The 15242-nt window shown below is 39.8% G+C and overlaps 1 non-coding gene across 1 annotated transcript; it reads right to left on the bottom strand.

Moving 5' to 3' along the window:
- Window positions 1–5463: 5463 nt before the first annotated feature.
- LOC130977931 (small nucleolar RNA R71) lies at window positions 5464–5571 on the bottom strand. Its single transcript, XR_009085600.1, has one exon. It is a non-coding gene; the product is annotated as a small nucleolar RNA R71 (small nucleolar RNA).
- Between the last annotated feature and the right edge of the window lie 9671 nt (window positions 5572–15242).

The raw sequence follows: 15242 nt of genomic DNA, 5'->3' as shown, positions 1-15242 counted from the left end.
CCTATGATGCAAGGAGATGAACATCCTTACACAAGAAGGGTCAACTTTGATCAAAGGTTGGACCAAGTCCTCACTGACATTTGTGAAGAGGGCGCCCAATGGAAGAGAGATTCAAGAGGGAAGCCGGTTCAATTGAGAAGGCATGACCTCAAACCCGTGGCTAGAGGATGGTTGGAGTTTATCCAACGCTCAATCATTCCCACTAGCAACCGGTCCGAAGTTACTATAGACCGGGCTATCATGATCCATAGCATCATGATTGGAGAAGAAGTGGAAGTTCATGAGGTTATAGCCCAAGAACTCTATAAGGTGGCGGACAAGTCCTCTACCTTGGCAAGGTTAGCCTTTCCTCATCTCATTTGTCACCTCTGTTATTCAGTTGGGGTTGACATAGAAGGAGACATCCTCATTGATGAGGACAAGCCCATCACTAAGAAAAGGATGGAGCAAACAAGAGACCCCTCTCATCATGAGATCCCTGAGATGCCTCAAGGGATGCACTTTCCTCCACAAGATTATTGGGAGCAACTGAACACCTCCCTAGGAGAATTGAGTTCCAACATGGGACAACTAAGGGTGGAGCACCAAGAACATTCCATCCTCCTCCATGAAATTAGAGAAGATCAAAGAATCATGAGAGAGGATCAACAAAGACAAGGAAGAGACATTGAGGAGCTCAAACACTCCATAAGACCTTCAAGAGGAAGAACAAGCCGCCATCACTAAGGTGGACCCGTTCTTTAATCTCCTTGTTCTTTATTTTCTTGTTTTTCGAAAATTGTGCTTTATGTTTGTCCATGTTTGTGTCTTATGATCATTAGTGTCTTAGTGTCTATGCCTTAAAGTTATGAATGTCCTATGAATCCATCACCTTTCTTAAATAAACAATGTTCTTAATTGAAAAAGATAAGAATTGCATGAATTTTGAATTTTATAACAGTTTAATTATTTTGATGTGGTGGCAACACTTTTGTTTTCTGAATGTATGCTTAAACAGTGCATATGTCTTTTGAATTTGTGGTTCATGAATGTTGGCTCTTGAAAGAATGATGAAAAAGGAGACATGTTACTGAGGATCTGAAAAATCATAAAAATAATTCTTGAAGCAAGAAAAAGCAGTGAATACAAAAAAAAAGAGAAGCAAGCGAAAAAAAAAAACGAAAAAAAAAGAAAAAGAAAGAAAAGAAGGAAAGAAATAAAGTTGTGATCCAAGTCAAAAAGAGTGTGCTTAAGAACCCTGGACACCTCTAGTTGGGGACTCTAGCAAAGCTGAGTCACAATCTGAAAAGGTTCACCCAATTATGTGTCTGTGGCATGTATGTATCCGGTGGTAATACTGGAAGACAGAGTGCTTTGGGCCACAGCCAAGACTCAATAAGTAGCTGTGTTCAAGAATCATCATACTTAACTAGGAGAATCAATAACACTATCTGGATTCTGAGTTCCTAAAGAAGCCAATCATTCTGAATTTCAAAGGATAGAGTGAGATGCCAAAACTGTTCAGAGGCAAAAAGCTAAAAGCCCCGCTCATCTAATTAATACTGATCTTCATAGATGTTTTTGGAGTTCATTGCATATTCTCTTCTTTTTATCTTATTTGATTTTCAGTTGCTTGAGGACAAGCAACAATTTAAGTTTGGTGTTGTGATGAGCGGATAATTTGTACGCTTTTTGGCATTGTTTTTAGTATGTTTTTAGTATGATCTAGTTAGTTTTTAGTATATTCTTATTAGTTTTTAGTTAAAATTCACTTTTCTGGACTTTACTATGAGCTTGTGTGTTTTTCTGTGATTTCAGGTATTTTCTGGCTGAAATTGAGGGACCTGAGCAAAAATCTGATTCAGAGACTGAAAAGGACTGCAGATGCTATTGGATTCTGACCTCCCTGCACTCGAAGTGGATTTTCTGGAGCTACAGAAGCCCCATTGGCGCGCTCTCAACGGCGTTGGAAAGTAGACATCCTGGGCTTTCCAGCAATATATGATAGTCCATACTTTGCCCAAGATTTGATGGCCCAAACCGGCGTTCAAAGTCACCTTCAGAATTTCCAGCGTTAAACGCCGGAACTGGCACCAAAATGGGAGTTAAACGCCCAAACTGGCACAAAAGCTGGCGTTTAACTCCAAGAAGAGTCTCTACACGAAAAATGCTTCATTGCTCAGCCCAAGCACACACCAAGTGGGCCCGGAAGTGGATTTTTATGTCATTTACTCATCTTTGTAAACCTTAGGCTACTAGTTCTCTATAAGTAGGACCTTTTACTATTGTATTTTCATCTTGGGATTTGAGATCATCTTTAGATCTTTGAATCCTTTGATCACTGGGGGCTGGCCTCACGGCCATGCCTAGACCTTGTTCTTATGTATTTTCAACGGTGGAGTTTCTACACACCATAGATTAAGGTGTGGAGCTCTGCTGTACCTCGAGTATTAATGCAATTACTATTGTTCTTCTATTCAATTCCGCTTGTTCTTGTTCCAAGATATTCATTCACACTCAAGAACTTGATGAATGTGATGATTATGTGACGCTCATCATCATTCTCACTTATGAACAAGTGACTGACAACCACTTCTGTTCTACAAGCAAACAAGGCTCTAATGTTTATCTCTTGGATTCCTGATACATGATGCATGGTTGATCGCCTGACAACCGAGTGCTCGCCTGACAAACGAGCCAGCCGTTCCGTGAGATCAGAGTCTTCGTGGTATAGGCAAGAACTGATGGCGGCATTCAAGAGAATCCGGAAGGTCTAACCTTGTCTGTGGTATTCTGAGTAGGATTCAATGATTGAATGACTGTGACGTGCTTCAAACTCCTGAAGGCGGGGCGTTAGTGACAGACGCAAAAGAATCAATGGATTCTATTCCGGCCTGATCGAGAACCGACAGATGGATAGCCGTGCCGTGACAGGGTGCGTTGAACATTTCCACTGAGAGGATGGGAGGTAGCCACTGACAACGGTGAAACCCTTGCATAAGCTTGCCATGGAAAGGAGTAAGAAGGATTGGATGAAGACAGTAGGAAAGCAGAGAGACGGAAGGGACAAGCATCTTCATATGCTTATCTGAAGCTTTTACCAATGATATACATAAGTATCTCTATCTTTATCTTTATGTTTTATTCATATATCATCCATACCCATTTGAGTCTGCCTGACTAAGATTTACAAGGTGACCATAGCTTGCTTCATACCAACAATCTCCGTGGGATCGACCCCTACTCGCGTAAGTTTTATTACTTGGACGACCCAGTGCACTTGCTGGTTAGTTGTGCAAAGTTGTGTTTATGCCATGGTATTGAGCACCAAGTTTTTGGGGCCATTACTAGGGATTATTTGAGTTGTGAAAAGTAGTGATCACAATTTCGCACACCAAGTTTTTGGCGCCGTTGCCGGGGATTGTTCGAGTATGGACAACTGACGGTTCATCTTGTTTCTTAGATTAGGTATTTTTTTTCTTCAGAGTTCTTAAGAATGAATTCTAGTGTTTCAAGGTGATGTTCTTATCATCACCAAAGCTGATTGATTCTCATCAATTTAGCTCTTGAATGCAATGTTTTGCTGAAGCTTGGCTAGCCATGTCTAATTTCTTTAGACTAAAGCTTTAGACTAACATTGCATGATTCCTGGAATTCTCATTAAGAATTTTGATACCTTTATTTTCTTTTCCACTTAATTTTCAAAAAATCCAAAAAAAAATTACAAAATCATAAAATCCAAAAAAAATATTTCTTGTTTGAGTCTAGAGTCTCATCTTAAGTTTAGTGTCAATTGCATGTTTCAGTTCTTCTTGCATTCATTCATGTGTCTTCATTAATCTTCAAGATGTTCTTGATGATTTCATTGCTCTAATCTTTAAATTCTATTGACTTGAGTGTTTTGTGTTTCTCATATGCATTCTCATGTTGTTAGTGTCAGTAGTATACAAACTGCTAAGTTTGGTGTCTTGCATGCATTGTTATTTGATTTTAGTTGCATTTTGATTTTTCCTTATTATTAAAAATCCAAAAATATTTTTAATTTGTGTCTTTTCAAGTCAATAATACAGAGAATTGAAGTTCAGAACATGCAGCAGAGGAATTACACAGAAAAAGCTGGGCGTTCAAAACACCCAGTGAAGAAGGACAGACTGGCGTTTAAACGCCAGCCAGGGTGCCTGGTTGGGCGTTTAACGCCCAAAAAGGTAGAGCATTGGGCGTTAAACGCCAGAATGTGCACCATTCTGGGCGTTTAACGCCAGGATGGCACAAGAGGGAGGATTTTGTTTTCAAATCAATTTTTTTTCAAGTTTTCAAAGTTTTTCAAAATCAAATCTTTTTCAAATCATATCTTTTCAATCAAACCTTTTCAAAATTAATTTCTTTCCTTTTTCAAAGATACTTACTATCAATTAATGATTTGATTCAACATTTTAAGTATGTTGCCTTTTCTGTTGAGAAAGGTTTAATGTTTGAATCATATCTTTTCTTGTTAGGCAAGTCATTAATTTTTAAAAATCAAATCTTTTTAAATTGTTTTCAAATCATATCTTTTCAATCATATCTTTTTAAAAGGATAAATTTTTTTATCATATCTTTTTAATCACATCTTTTTCAAAACAGTTTTTAATCATATCTTTTTGATTTCTAATTTCAAAATCTTTTTCAAAAATTACTTGATTTCTTTCCCACTCTTGGTTTTCGAAAATCAATTTCAAAATGTTTTCAAAATCTTTCACTTAATTTTCGAAAATTTCTTCCTCTCTTTTCACATCCTTCTATTTATGGAGTACCACTCTTTCTCAATGCACAATTCGAACTCTATCTAGTTAAGTTCGAATTCTTCTACTTCTTCCTTCTAATTTTCTTCTTCTCTGACACCTCAAGGAATCTCTATACTGTGACATAGAGGATTCCACATTTTCTTGTTCTCTTCTCTTTCATATGAGCAGGAACAAAGACAAAGGCATTCTTGTTGAAGCTGACCCTGAACCTGAAAGGACCTTGAAGCGAAAGCTAAGAGAAGCTAAGGCACAACTCTCTGTAGAATACCTAACAGAAATCTTCAGAGAAGAAGACATGGCAGCCGAAAACAACAACAATGCAAACAATGCAAGGAAGGTGCTGGGTGACTTTGCTGCACCTACTCCTGACTTCTATGGGAGAAGCATCTCTATCCCTGCCATTGGAGCAAGCAACTTTGAGCTTAAGCCTCAATTAGTTTCTCTAATGCAACAGAATTACAAGTTCCATGGACTTCCATTGGAAGATCCTCATCAGTTCTTAGCTGAATTCTTGCAAATCTGTGACACTGTCAAGACTAATAGGGTTGACCCTGAGGTCTACAGACTTATGCTATTCCCTTTTGCTGTAAGAGACAGAGCTAGGACATGGTTGGACTCACAACCTAAAGAAAGCCTGGACTCATGGGAAAAGCTAGTCAATGCCTTCTTGGCAAAGTTCTTTCCACCTCAAAAATTGAGTAAGCTTAGAGTGGAAGTCCAAACCTTCAGACAGAAGGATGGAGAATCCCTCTATGAAGCTTGAGAAAGATACAAACAATTGATCAGAAAGTGTCCATCTGATATGCTTTCTGAATGGAGCATCATAGGTATTTTCTATGATGGTCTCTCTGAACTATCCAAGATGTCTTTGGATAGCTCTGCTGGAGGATCTCTTCATCTGAAGAAGACGCCTACAGAAGCTCAAGAGCTGATTAAAATGGTTGCAAATAACCAATTCATGTACACTTCTGAAAGGAATCCTGTGAACAATGGGACAAGTCAGAAGAAAGGAGTTCTTGAGATTGATCCTCGAGTATTAATGCAATTACTATTGTTCTTCTATTCAATTCCGCTTGTTCTTGTTCCAAGATATTCATTCACACTCAAGAACTTGATGAATGTGATGATTATGTGACGCTCATCATCATTCTCACTTATGAACAAGTGACTGACAACCACTTCTGTTCTACAAGCAAACAAGGCTCTAATGTTTATCTCTTGGATTCCTGATACATGATGCATGGTTGATCGCCTGACAACCGAGTGCTCGCCTGACAAACGAGCCAGCCATTCTGTGAGATCAGAGTCTTCGTGGTATAGGCAAGAACTGATGGCGGCATTCAAGAGAATCCAGAAGGTCTAACCTTGTCTGTGGTATTCTGAGTAGGATTCAATGATTGAATGACTGTGACGTGCTTCAAACTCCTGAAGGCGGGGCGTTAGTGACAGACGCAAAAGAATCAATGGATTCTATTCCGGCCTGATCGAGAACCGACAGATGGATAGCCGTGCCGTGACAGGGTGCGTTGAACATTTCCACTGAGAGGATGGGAGGTAGCCACTGACAACGGTGAAACCCTTGCATAAGCTTGCCATGGAAAGGAGTAAGAAGGATTGGATGAAGACAGTAGGAAAGCAGAGAGACGGAAGGGACAAGCATCTTCATATGCTTATCTGAAGCTTTTACCAATGATATACATAAGTATCTCTATCTTTATCTTTATGTTTTATTCATATATCATCCATACCCATTTGAGTCTGCCTGACTAAGATTTACAAGGTGACCATAGCTTGCTTCATACCAACAATCTCCGTGGGATCGACCCTTACTCGCGTAAGGTTTATTACTTGGACGACCCAGTGCACTTGCTGGTTAGTTGTGCAAAGTTGTGTTTATGCCATGGTATTGAGCACCAAGTTTTTGGGGCCATTACTAGGGATTATTTGAGTTGTGAAAAGTAGTGATCACAATTTCGCACACCATTTATGCAGAAAATTATGAATTAAAACATGAAAATTTGAAAAAAATTGAAGTGAAAACAAAATCTCCTCCCTCTATCCTTTATGGCGTTTAACGCCCATTTGTTGGCCATTTTGGGCGTTTAACGCTCAGCCAGGTACCCTGGCTGGCGTTAAACGCCAAAAATATTTTATCACTGTGCATTTTTCTAAACGCCCAGGATGCTGCAATTCTAGCGTTAAACGTCCAGAATGGTGCCCATTCTGGTGTTTAAAGCCCAGAAAGGTATCTTTACTGGCGTTAAATGTAACAGCCCAGACCACCTGTTAGCACGATATTGTCCGCTTTGGCACACAAGGCCTCACGGTTTCGCCTTTGACGATAGGGATGATGGCCAAAGCCCTCCATACTCACTCGTCAAAATGCGTCAATATCGTGTTAGCAGGTGTTCTGGGCTGTTACAGATGGTATCAGAGTCGGAACCCGGATCGATGTGCCAGCGAGGGCACTGGGCTCCTTAGGGGGTGGATTATAAGGCCCACATCGGTTGGAGAGGGGAACGAAGCATGCCTTATAAGGGTGTGGATACCTCTCCCTAGCATGACGCGTTTTGACGAGTGAGTTTGGGGGGCTTTGGCCATCATCCCTATCGTCAAAGGCAAAACCGTGAGGCCTTGTGTGCCAAAGCGAACAATATCGTGCTAGCGGGTGGTCTTGGCTGTTACATTAAACGCCCAGAATGATACCCATTCTAGCGTTTAACGCCCAAAATACCTCCTACTGGCATTTTTGAGCCAGTGAGCTTTTTTTCTCTGCTTTCTGCTCTGAATCCTTCTGTAACTCTGTGAACTTCTTTGCTAATGACTGGGTTGCCTCCTAGCAAGCGCTTCTTTATTGTCTTTAGTTGGACTTTTACTGAGCTTTAGTCTAGTCTCAGTTTTGAGCATTCTTGCTCAACATTGCTTTCAAGATAATGTTTGACTCTCTGTCCATTAACAATGAACTTTTTGTTAGAGTCAACATCCTGAAGCTCTACATATCCATATGGTGATACACTTGTGATCACATATGGTCCCCTCCACCGAAATTTCAATTTTCCGAGGAACAATCTGAGCCTGGAGTTAAACAGCAGAACCTTCTGTCCTGGCTCAAAGACTCTGGATGATAGTTTCTTGTCATGCCACCTTTTTGCTTTCTCTTTGTAAATTTTTGCATTTTCGAAAGCATCGAATCTGAATTCCTCTAGCTTATTCACCTGGAGCAATCTTTTCTCTCCAGCTAACTTGGCATCAAGGTTTAGGAATCTGGTTGCCCAGTAGGCCTTATGTTCCAGTTCCACTGGCAAGTGACAGACTTTTCCATACACAAGCTGGTATGGAGAGGTTCCTATAGGAGTTTTGAATGTAGTTCTGTATGCCCATAGAGCATCATCCAGACTCCTTGCCCAATCATTTCTACGGGTACTTACTGTCCGTTCCAAGATTCGTTTTAGTTCTCTATTTGAGACTTCAGCCTGCCCATTTGTCTGTGGATGATATGGAGTTGCCACTTTGTGGTTAATTCCATATCGGATTAGAGCAGAATCAAGCTGTTTATTGCAAAAATGAGTTCCTCCATCACTGATTAGTATTTTGGGGACACCAAATCTACTGAAGATGTGCTTCTGGAGGAACTTCAGCACTGTCTTAGTATCATTAGTGGGTGTGGCAATTGCCTCTACCCATTTAGATACATAATCTACTACCACCAAAATGTAAGTGTTTGAGTATGATGGTGGGAAAGGCCCCATGAAGTCAATACCCCATACATCAAACAACTCAATCTCTAGGATTCTTTGCTAAGGCATGGCATAACCGTGAGGCAGATTGTCAGCTTTTTGGCAACTGTCACAGCTACGTACAAACTCTCGGGAGTCTCTATAGAGAGTAGGCCAGTAGAAACCACATTGGAGGACTCTTGTGGCTGTTCGCTCACTTTTGAAATGTCCTCCATATTGTGATCCATGGCAATGCCATAAGATCTTCTGTGCCTCTTCTCTGGGCACACACCTACGAATCATTTCATCTGCACATCTCTTAAAGAGATATGGTTCATCCCACAAGTAGTACTTTGCATCAGTGACTAATTTTTTTGTTTGCTGCCTGTTATACTATTTGGGTATGAATCTTACCGCTTTATAGTTTGTAATGTTTGCAAACCACGGTACTTCCTGAATGGCAAAGAGTTGCTCATCCGGGAAGGTTTCAGAGATCTCAGTAGAGGGGTGGTACGCCCATTCTACTGGTTCTATTCGGGACAGGTGATCTGCTACTTAGTTCTCTGTCCCTTTTCTGTCTCTTATTTCTATATCAAACTCTTGTAGAAGCAACACCCATCTTATGAGCCTGGGTTTTGAATCCTGCTTTGTGAGTAGATATTTAAAAGCAGCATGGTTAGTATACACAATCACTTTTGATCCTACTAAATAGGATCTAAAGTTGTCAATGGCATAAACCACTGCAAGCAGCTCTTTTTTTATGGTTGTGTAATTCTTCTATGCGTCATTCAGAACATAGATGGCATAGTAAATGACGTGCAAAAGCTTTTTATGTCGTTGTCCTAATACTGCACCAATAGCATGGTCACTGGCGTCACACATTAGGTGAAATGGTAATGTCCAGTCTGGTGCAGAAATTACTGGTGCTGTGACCAGCTTAGCTTTTAGAGTCTCAAACGCCTGCAAACACTATGTGTCAAAGACAAAGGGTGTATCAGCAGCTAGCAGATTGCTTAGAGGTTTTGCAACTTTTGAAAAATCCTTTATAAACCTCCTATAGAATCATGCATGCCTCAGAAAGCTTCTGATTGCCTTAACATTGGCAGGTGGTGGTAATTTTTCAATTACCTCTACCTTAGCTTGATCCACCTCTATTCCCTTGTTCGAAATTTTATGCCCAAGGACAATTCTTTCAGTCACCATAAAGTGACATTTTTTTCAGTTTAAAACCAGGTTAGTCTCTTGGCACCTTTTCAGAACAAGTGCTAGATGATCAAGACAGGAGCTGAATGAGTCTCCAAATACTGAGAAGTCATCCATGAAGAATTTCAGGAATTTTTCCACCATATTAGAGAAAATAGAGAGCATGCATCTCTAAAAGGTTAGGTGTATTGCACAGACCAAATGGCATCCTTCCGTAGGCAAATACTCTAGATGGACATGTGAATGCTGTTTTTTCTTGATCTGAGGATCTACTGCAATTTGGTTATAACCTGAATAGCCATCCGAAAAGCAGTAACAATCATGACCTGCTAATCTTTCTAGCATCTGGTCTATAAATGGTAAAGGAAAATGATCCTTTCTGGTGGCTGTATTGAGCCTTCTGTAGTCAATACACATGCACCACCATGTGACTGTTCTTGTAGGAACCAGTTCATTTTTTTCATTATGAACCACTGTCATGCCTCCCTTCTTGGGGACACTTGGACATGGCTCACCCAGGGGCTATCAGAAATAGAACAAATGATCCCAGCCTCTAGTAATTTAGTGACATCTTTCTGCACCACCTCCTTCATGGCTGGATTCAGCCACCTCTGTGGTTGAACCACTGGCTTGGCATTATCCTCTAATAGAATCTTGTGCATGTATCTGGTTGGGCTAATGCCCTTAAGATCACTTATGGACCACCCAAGAGCTGTCTTGTGTGTCCTTAGCACCTAAATTAGTGCTTCCTCTTCCTGTGGATCTAAAGCTGAGCTTATGATCACTGGAAAAGTGTCATCTTCTCCCAGAAATGTATATTTCAGGGATGGTGGTAGTGGTTTGAGCTTGGGTTTAGGAGGCATCTCCTCCTTATGAGGAGTTATCAGAGGTTCTTCTATTTTCTCTGATTCCTCCAAGTCAGGCTGAACATCTTTAAAAATATATTCTACCTCTGATTCGAGACTCTTAGTCATATTGATCTCCTCCACCAGGGAGTCAATAATATCAATACTCATGTAATCTCTTGAAATTTTTGGAAGCTGCATAGCTTTGACAGCATTCAACTTAAACTCATTCTCATTGACTCTCAGGGTCACTTCCCCTTTTTGAACGTCAATGAGAGTTCGTCAAGTTGCTAGGAAAGGTCTTCCAAGAATGAGAGTTGCACTCTTGTGCTCCTCCATTTCCAGCACTACAAAGTCAGTGAAAAAGGTGAATGGCCCAACCTTGACAATCATGTCCTCAATCACGCCTGATGGCATTTTAATAGAGCTATCAGCAAGTTGGAGATATATCCGGGTTGGTTTGACTTCTTCATTCAAACTAAGCTTTCTGATAGTGGATGCATGTATCAGGTTGATACTTGCCCCTAGATCACATAGAGCTGTCTTAGTACAAGTACCCTCTAATGTGCATGGTATCATAAAGCTTCCGGGGTCCTTAAGCTTCTCTGCTAAGCTTTTCAGAATGACTACACTGCATTCTTCAGTGAGAAGAACTTTTTCAGTTTCTCTCCAATCCTTCTTATGACTTAAGATCTCTTTCATGAACTTAGCATAAGAGGGTATTTGCTCATGTGCCTCTGCAAACGGAATATTTATTTCAAGAGTCCTGAGATAGTCTGCAAAGCGGACAAATTATTTATCGTGTTCCACGTGGCAGAATTTCTGAGGATAAGGCATCTTGGCTTTGCATTCTTCAACCTTAGTTACTGCAGGTTTATTTCCTACAGAGGTGGTTGGAGAAGCCTTTTTAGGAGAGTTACTATCAGCACTTGCAGGTGTCTGATCCCTCATTGGCGTTTGAATGCCATAATTAGGGGTTCGATGGGCATTTAACGCCAATTTTCACCCTTTTCTGGCATTTGAACGCCAGAACTGGTCATGAATTGGGCGTTCAATGCCAGTTTTTCACCCTTTTCTGGCGTTTGAACGCCATGAATGGGCATCCATTGGGTGTTTAACGCCAATTTTCACCCTTTTCTGGCGTTTGAACGCCAGAATTATTCCTCTCGGGGCTCTTACTATCCTCAGAGGGATTTTGGACAGTGGTTTGCTCATCCTCTATTGGTTGTTCAATCCTTGACTTTTTGTTGCCTTGAATTGAGACATTTAATGTCTTCCTACTCCTTAATTGAACAGCTTGGCATTCTTCTGTTATTTGTCTGGATAATTGCTGTTTTGTTTGATTCAATTATTTTTCCAAATTTTGGTTAGCATCTGATGAGCGGATATTTTATACGCTTTATGGGGATAATTTCATGTAGTTTTTAGTATGTTTTAGTTAGTTTTTAGTATATTTTTATTAGTTTTTAGGCAAAATTCATATTTCTGGACTTTACTATAAGTTTGTGTGTTTTTCTGTGATTTCAGGTATTTTCTCGCTGAAATTGAGGGAGCTGAGCAAAAATCTGATTCAGGCTGAAAAAGGACTACTGATGCTGTTGGATTCTGACCTCCCTACACTCGGAATATATTTTTTGCACTCTACTATGAGTTTGTGTGTTTTTTGGTCACAACATGATGTTTAACTCCAGAAACAGCCCAAGCACGTGAGAAGCTCAAGTCTCAGCCCCCAGCACACACCAAGTGGGCCCTAGAAGTGGTTTTCTGCACTATCTATCTTAGTTTACTCATTTTCTGTAAACCTAGGTTACTAGTTTAGTATTTAAACAACTTTTAGAGACTTATTTTGTACCTCATGACATTTTTAGATCTGAATTTTGTACTCTTTAATGGCATGAGTCTCTAAACTCCATTGTTGGGGGTGAGGAGCTCTGCAACGTCTCGATGAATTAATGCAATTATTTCTGTTTTCTATTCAAACACGCTTGTTTCTATCTAAGATGTTCATTCGCACTTCAATATGATGAATGTGATGATCCGTGATACTCATTACTATTCTCAATCTATGAATGCGTGCTTGACAACCACCACCGTTCTACATTCGATTGAATGAGTATCTCTTGGATTCCTTAATCAGAATCTTCGTGGCATAAGCTAGAATCCATTGGTAGCATTCTTGAGAATCCGGAAAGTCTAAATCTTGTCTGTGGTATTCCGAGTAGGATTCAGGGATTGAATGACTATGACGAGCTTCAAACTCACAAGGGTTGGGCGTAGTGACAGACGTAAAAGGTTCAATAGATCCTATTCCAGCATGAGTGAGAATCGACAGATGATTAGCCATGCAGTGATAGCGCACCTGGACCATTTTCACTGAGAGGACGGATGGTAGCCATTGACAACGGTGATCCACCAACACACAGCTTGCCATAGAAGGAACCTTGCATGCGTGAAGAAGAAGACAGGAGGAAGCAGAAATTCAGAAGACAAAGCATCTCCAAAACTCCAATATATTCTCCATTACTGCGTAACAAACACTCATTTCATGCTCTTTCACTTTTTATAATTGAAACTAAAGAACCTTATTGGTATCCTGACTAAGAATAATAAGATAACTATAGCTTGCTTCAAGCCGACAATCTCCGTGGGATCGACCCTTACTCACGTAAGGTATTACTTGGACGACCCAGTGCACTTGCTGGTTAGTTGTGCGGAATTACATAGTGTGTGTGTGTGTGTGTGTAATTTTCGTGCACCAGCATCCTTGGTTTCTTGTAGCATTGTCTTAAATTCTGCTAGCTGTTCTGTTAGATAACATAATTGCTGATTGAATTCAACAACTTGTTCTCGAGGACTAAATTCAGTGGATACTGCCTTAGCTTCTTCTTTCATGGAAGACTCACTACTTAAGTATAGATGCTAATTTCTAGCAACTGTGTCTATGAGCTCTTGAGCTTCTTCAATTGTTTTTCTCATGTGTATAGATCCACCAGCTGAGTGGTCTAGAGATATCTGGGCTTTTTCTGTAAGCCCATAGTAGAAGATGTCTAACTGCACCTACTCTAAAAACATTTCAGAGGAGCATTTCCTTAGCATCTCTCTGTACCTCTCCCAGGCATCATAAAGGGATTCATGATCCTCTTGGTTGAAGCCTTGGATGTCCAGCCTTAACTGTGTCATCCTTTTTGGAGGAAAATATTGATTCAGGAATTTGTCTGATAACCGTTTCCATGTTCTTATGCTGGCTTTGGGTTGGTTATTTAACCACCTCTTAGCTTGGTCTTTTACAGCAAATGGAAACAGCAATAATCGGTAGACATCCTGATCCACTTCCTTATCACGTACTATGTCAGCAATTTGTAAGAATTGTGCCAGAAACTCAGTAGGCTCTTCCTGTGGAAGACCGGAATACTGGCAATTTTGCTGCACCATGATAATGAGCTGAGGATTTAGCTCAAAAATGTTAGCTCTTATGGGGGGTATACAGATACTACTTCCATATGAAGTAATAGTAGGGTTAGCATATGACCCCAGAGTCCTTCTGGACTGTTCATTTCCACTTAGGTCCATGATGGAGAAAGGGAGATGATGTGGATTGTAAAAAAATATTCTTTTATTTATTTATGATTTTTTTTAAAAAAATTCCAAAATTAAAAAAATAAAAGAAAAGGAAAAAAAACTAAAATAATTAATTAATTAAAAAGATTTTGAAAAATTTTGTAGAATATTTTCGAAAAATAGAGAGAGAGAAAGTAGTTAGGAAGTTTTGAAAAAGATATGAATTTAAACATTTTGACCAAGTCAACCCAAGGGATTCGAAAATTTATGAGGAATTAAAGGAAAAGATCTTTTTTATTTTTGAATTTAATATGGAGAGAGAAAAACAACAAAGTGACACGAAACTTGAAATTTTTAGATTAAAACAATAGAAACAAACAAGAAAATTTTGAATGTCAAGATGAACACCAAGAATACTTTTTGAAAATTTTTAAGAAAATAAGAACACAAAAGACACCAAACTTAAAAATTTTTATACTTGGAACACTAATTATTCGAAAATGTATAAGATAATAAGCAACAAAAGACACCAAACTTAGAATTTTTAGAAAACCAAACACAACTTTTTTCGAAAATTAAAAGGAAAAACACAAAGAGGACACCAAACTTAGAACATGAAACTAAATTCAAACAAAAGACTCAAATTTAGTGACTCTAAACCAACAAAAATAAATTATTCCTAATCTAAGCAACAAGATGAACCGTCAGTTGTCCAAACTCGAACAATCTCCAACAAAGGCGCCAAAAACTTGGTACACAAAATCGTGATACACAACTTCGTGCAGCTGACCAGCAAGTGCACTGGGTCGTCCAAGTAATACCTTACGTGTGTAAGGGTCGATCCCACGGAGATTGCCAGCTTGAAGCAAGCTATGGTTATCTTGCAACTCTTAGTCAGGATACTTGTGATTCAGTAATAGAAAACAGGTTGAGGTTTTGGAGATGCTCTGTCTTCTGAATCTCTGCTTTCCTTCTATTGTCTTCTTCATGCACGCAAGGTTCCTTCCATGGCAAGCTGTATGTTGGTGGATCACCGTTGTCAATGGTTACCATCCGTCCTCTCAGTGAAAATGGTTCAACTACAGATTCGATAGGGCTAATCATCTGTCAGTTCTCACTCGTGCTGGAATAGGATCCATTGATCCTTTTGCACACTG

Source organism: Arachis stenosperma, chromosome 4, assembly GCF_014773155.1.
Source record: "Arachis stenosperma cultivar V10309 chromosome 4, arast.V10309.gnm1.PFL2, whole genome shotgun sequence".
Classification (NCBI taxonomy): domain Eukaryota; kingdom Viridiplantae; phylum Streptophyta; class Magnoliopsida; order Fabales; family Fabaceae; genus Arachis; species Arachis stenosperma.
The sequence above is the reverse complement of the archived record's forward strand: the minus strand, read 5'-3'. Positions and strand labels throughout refer to the sequence as shown.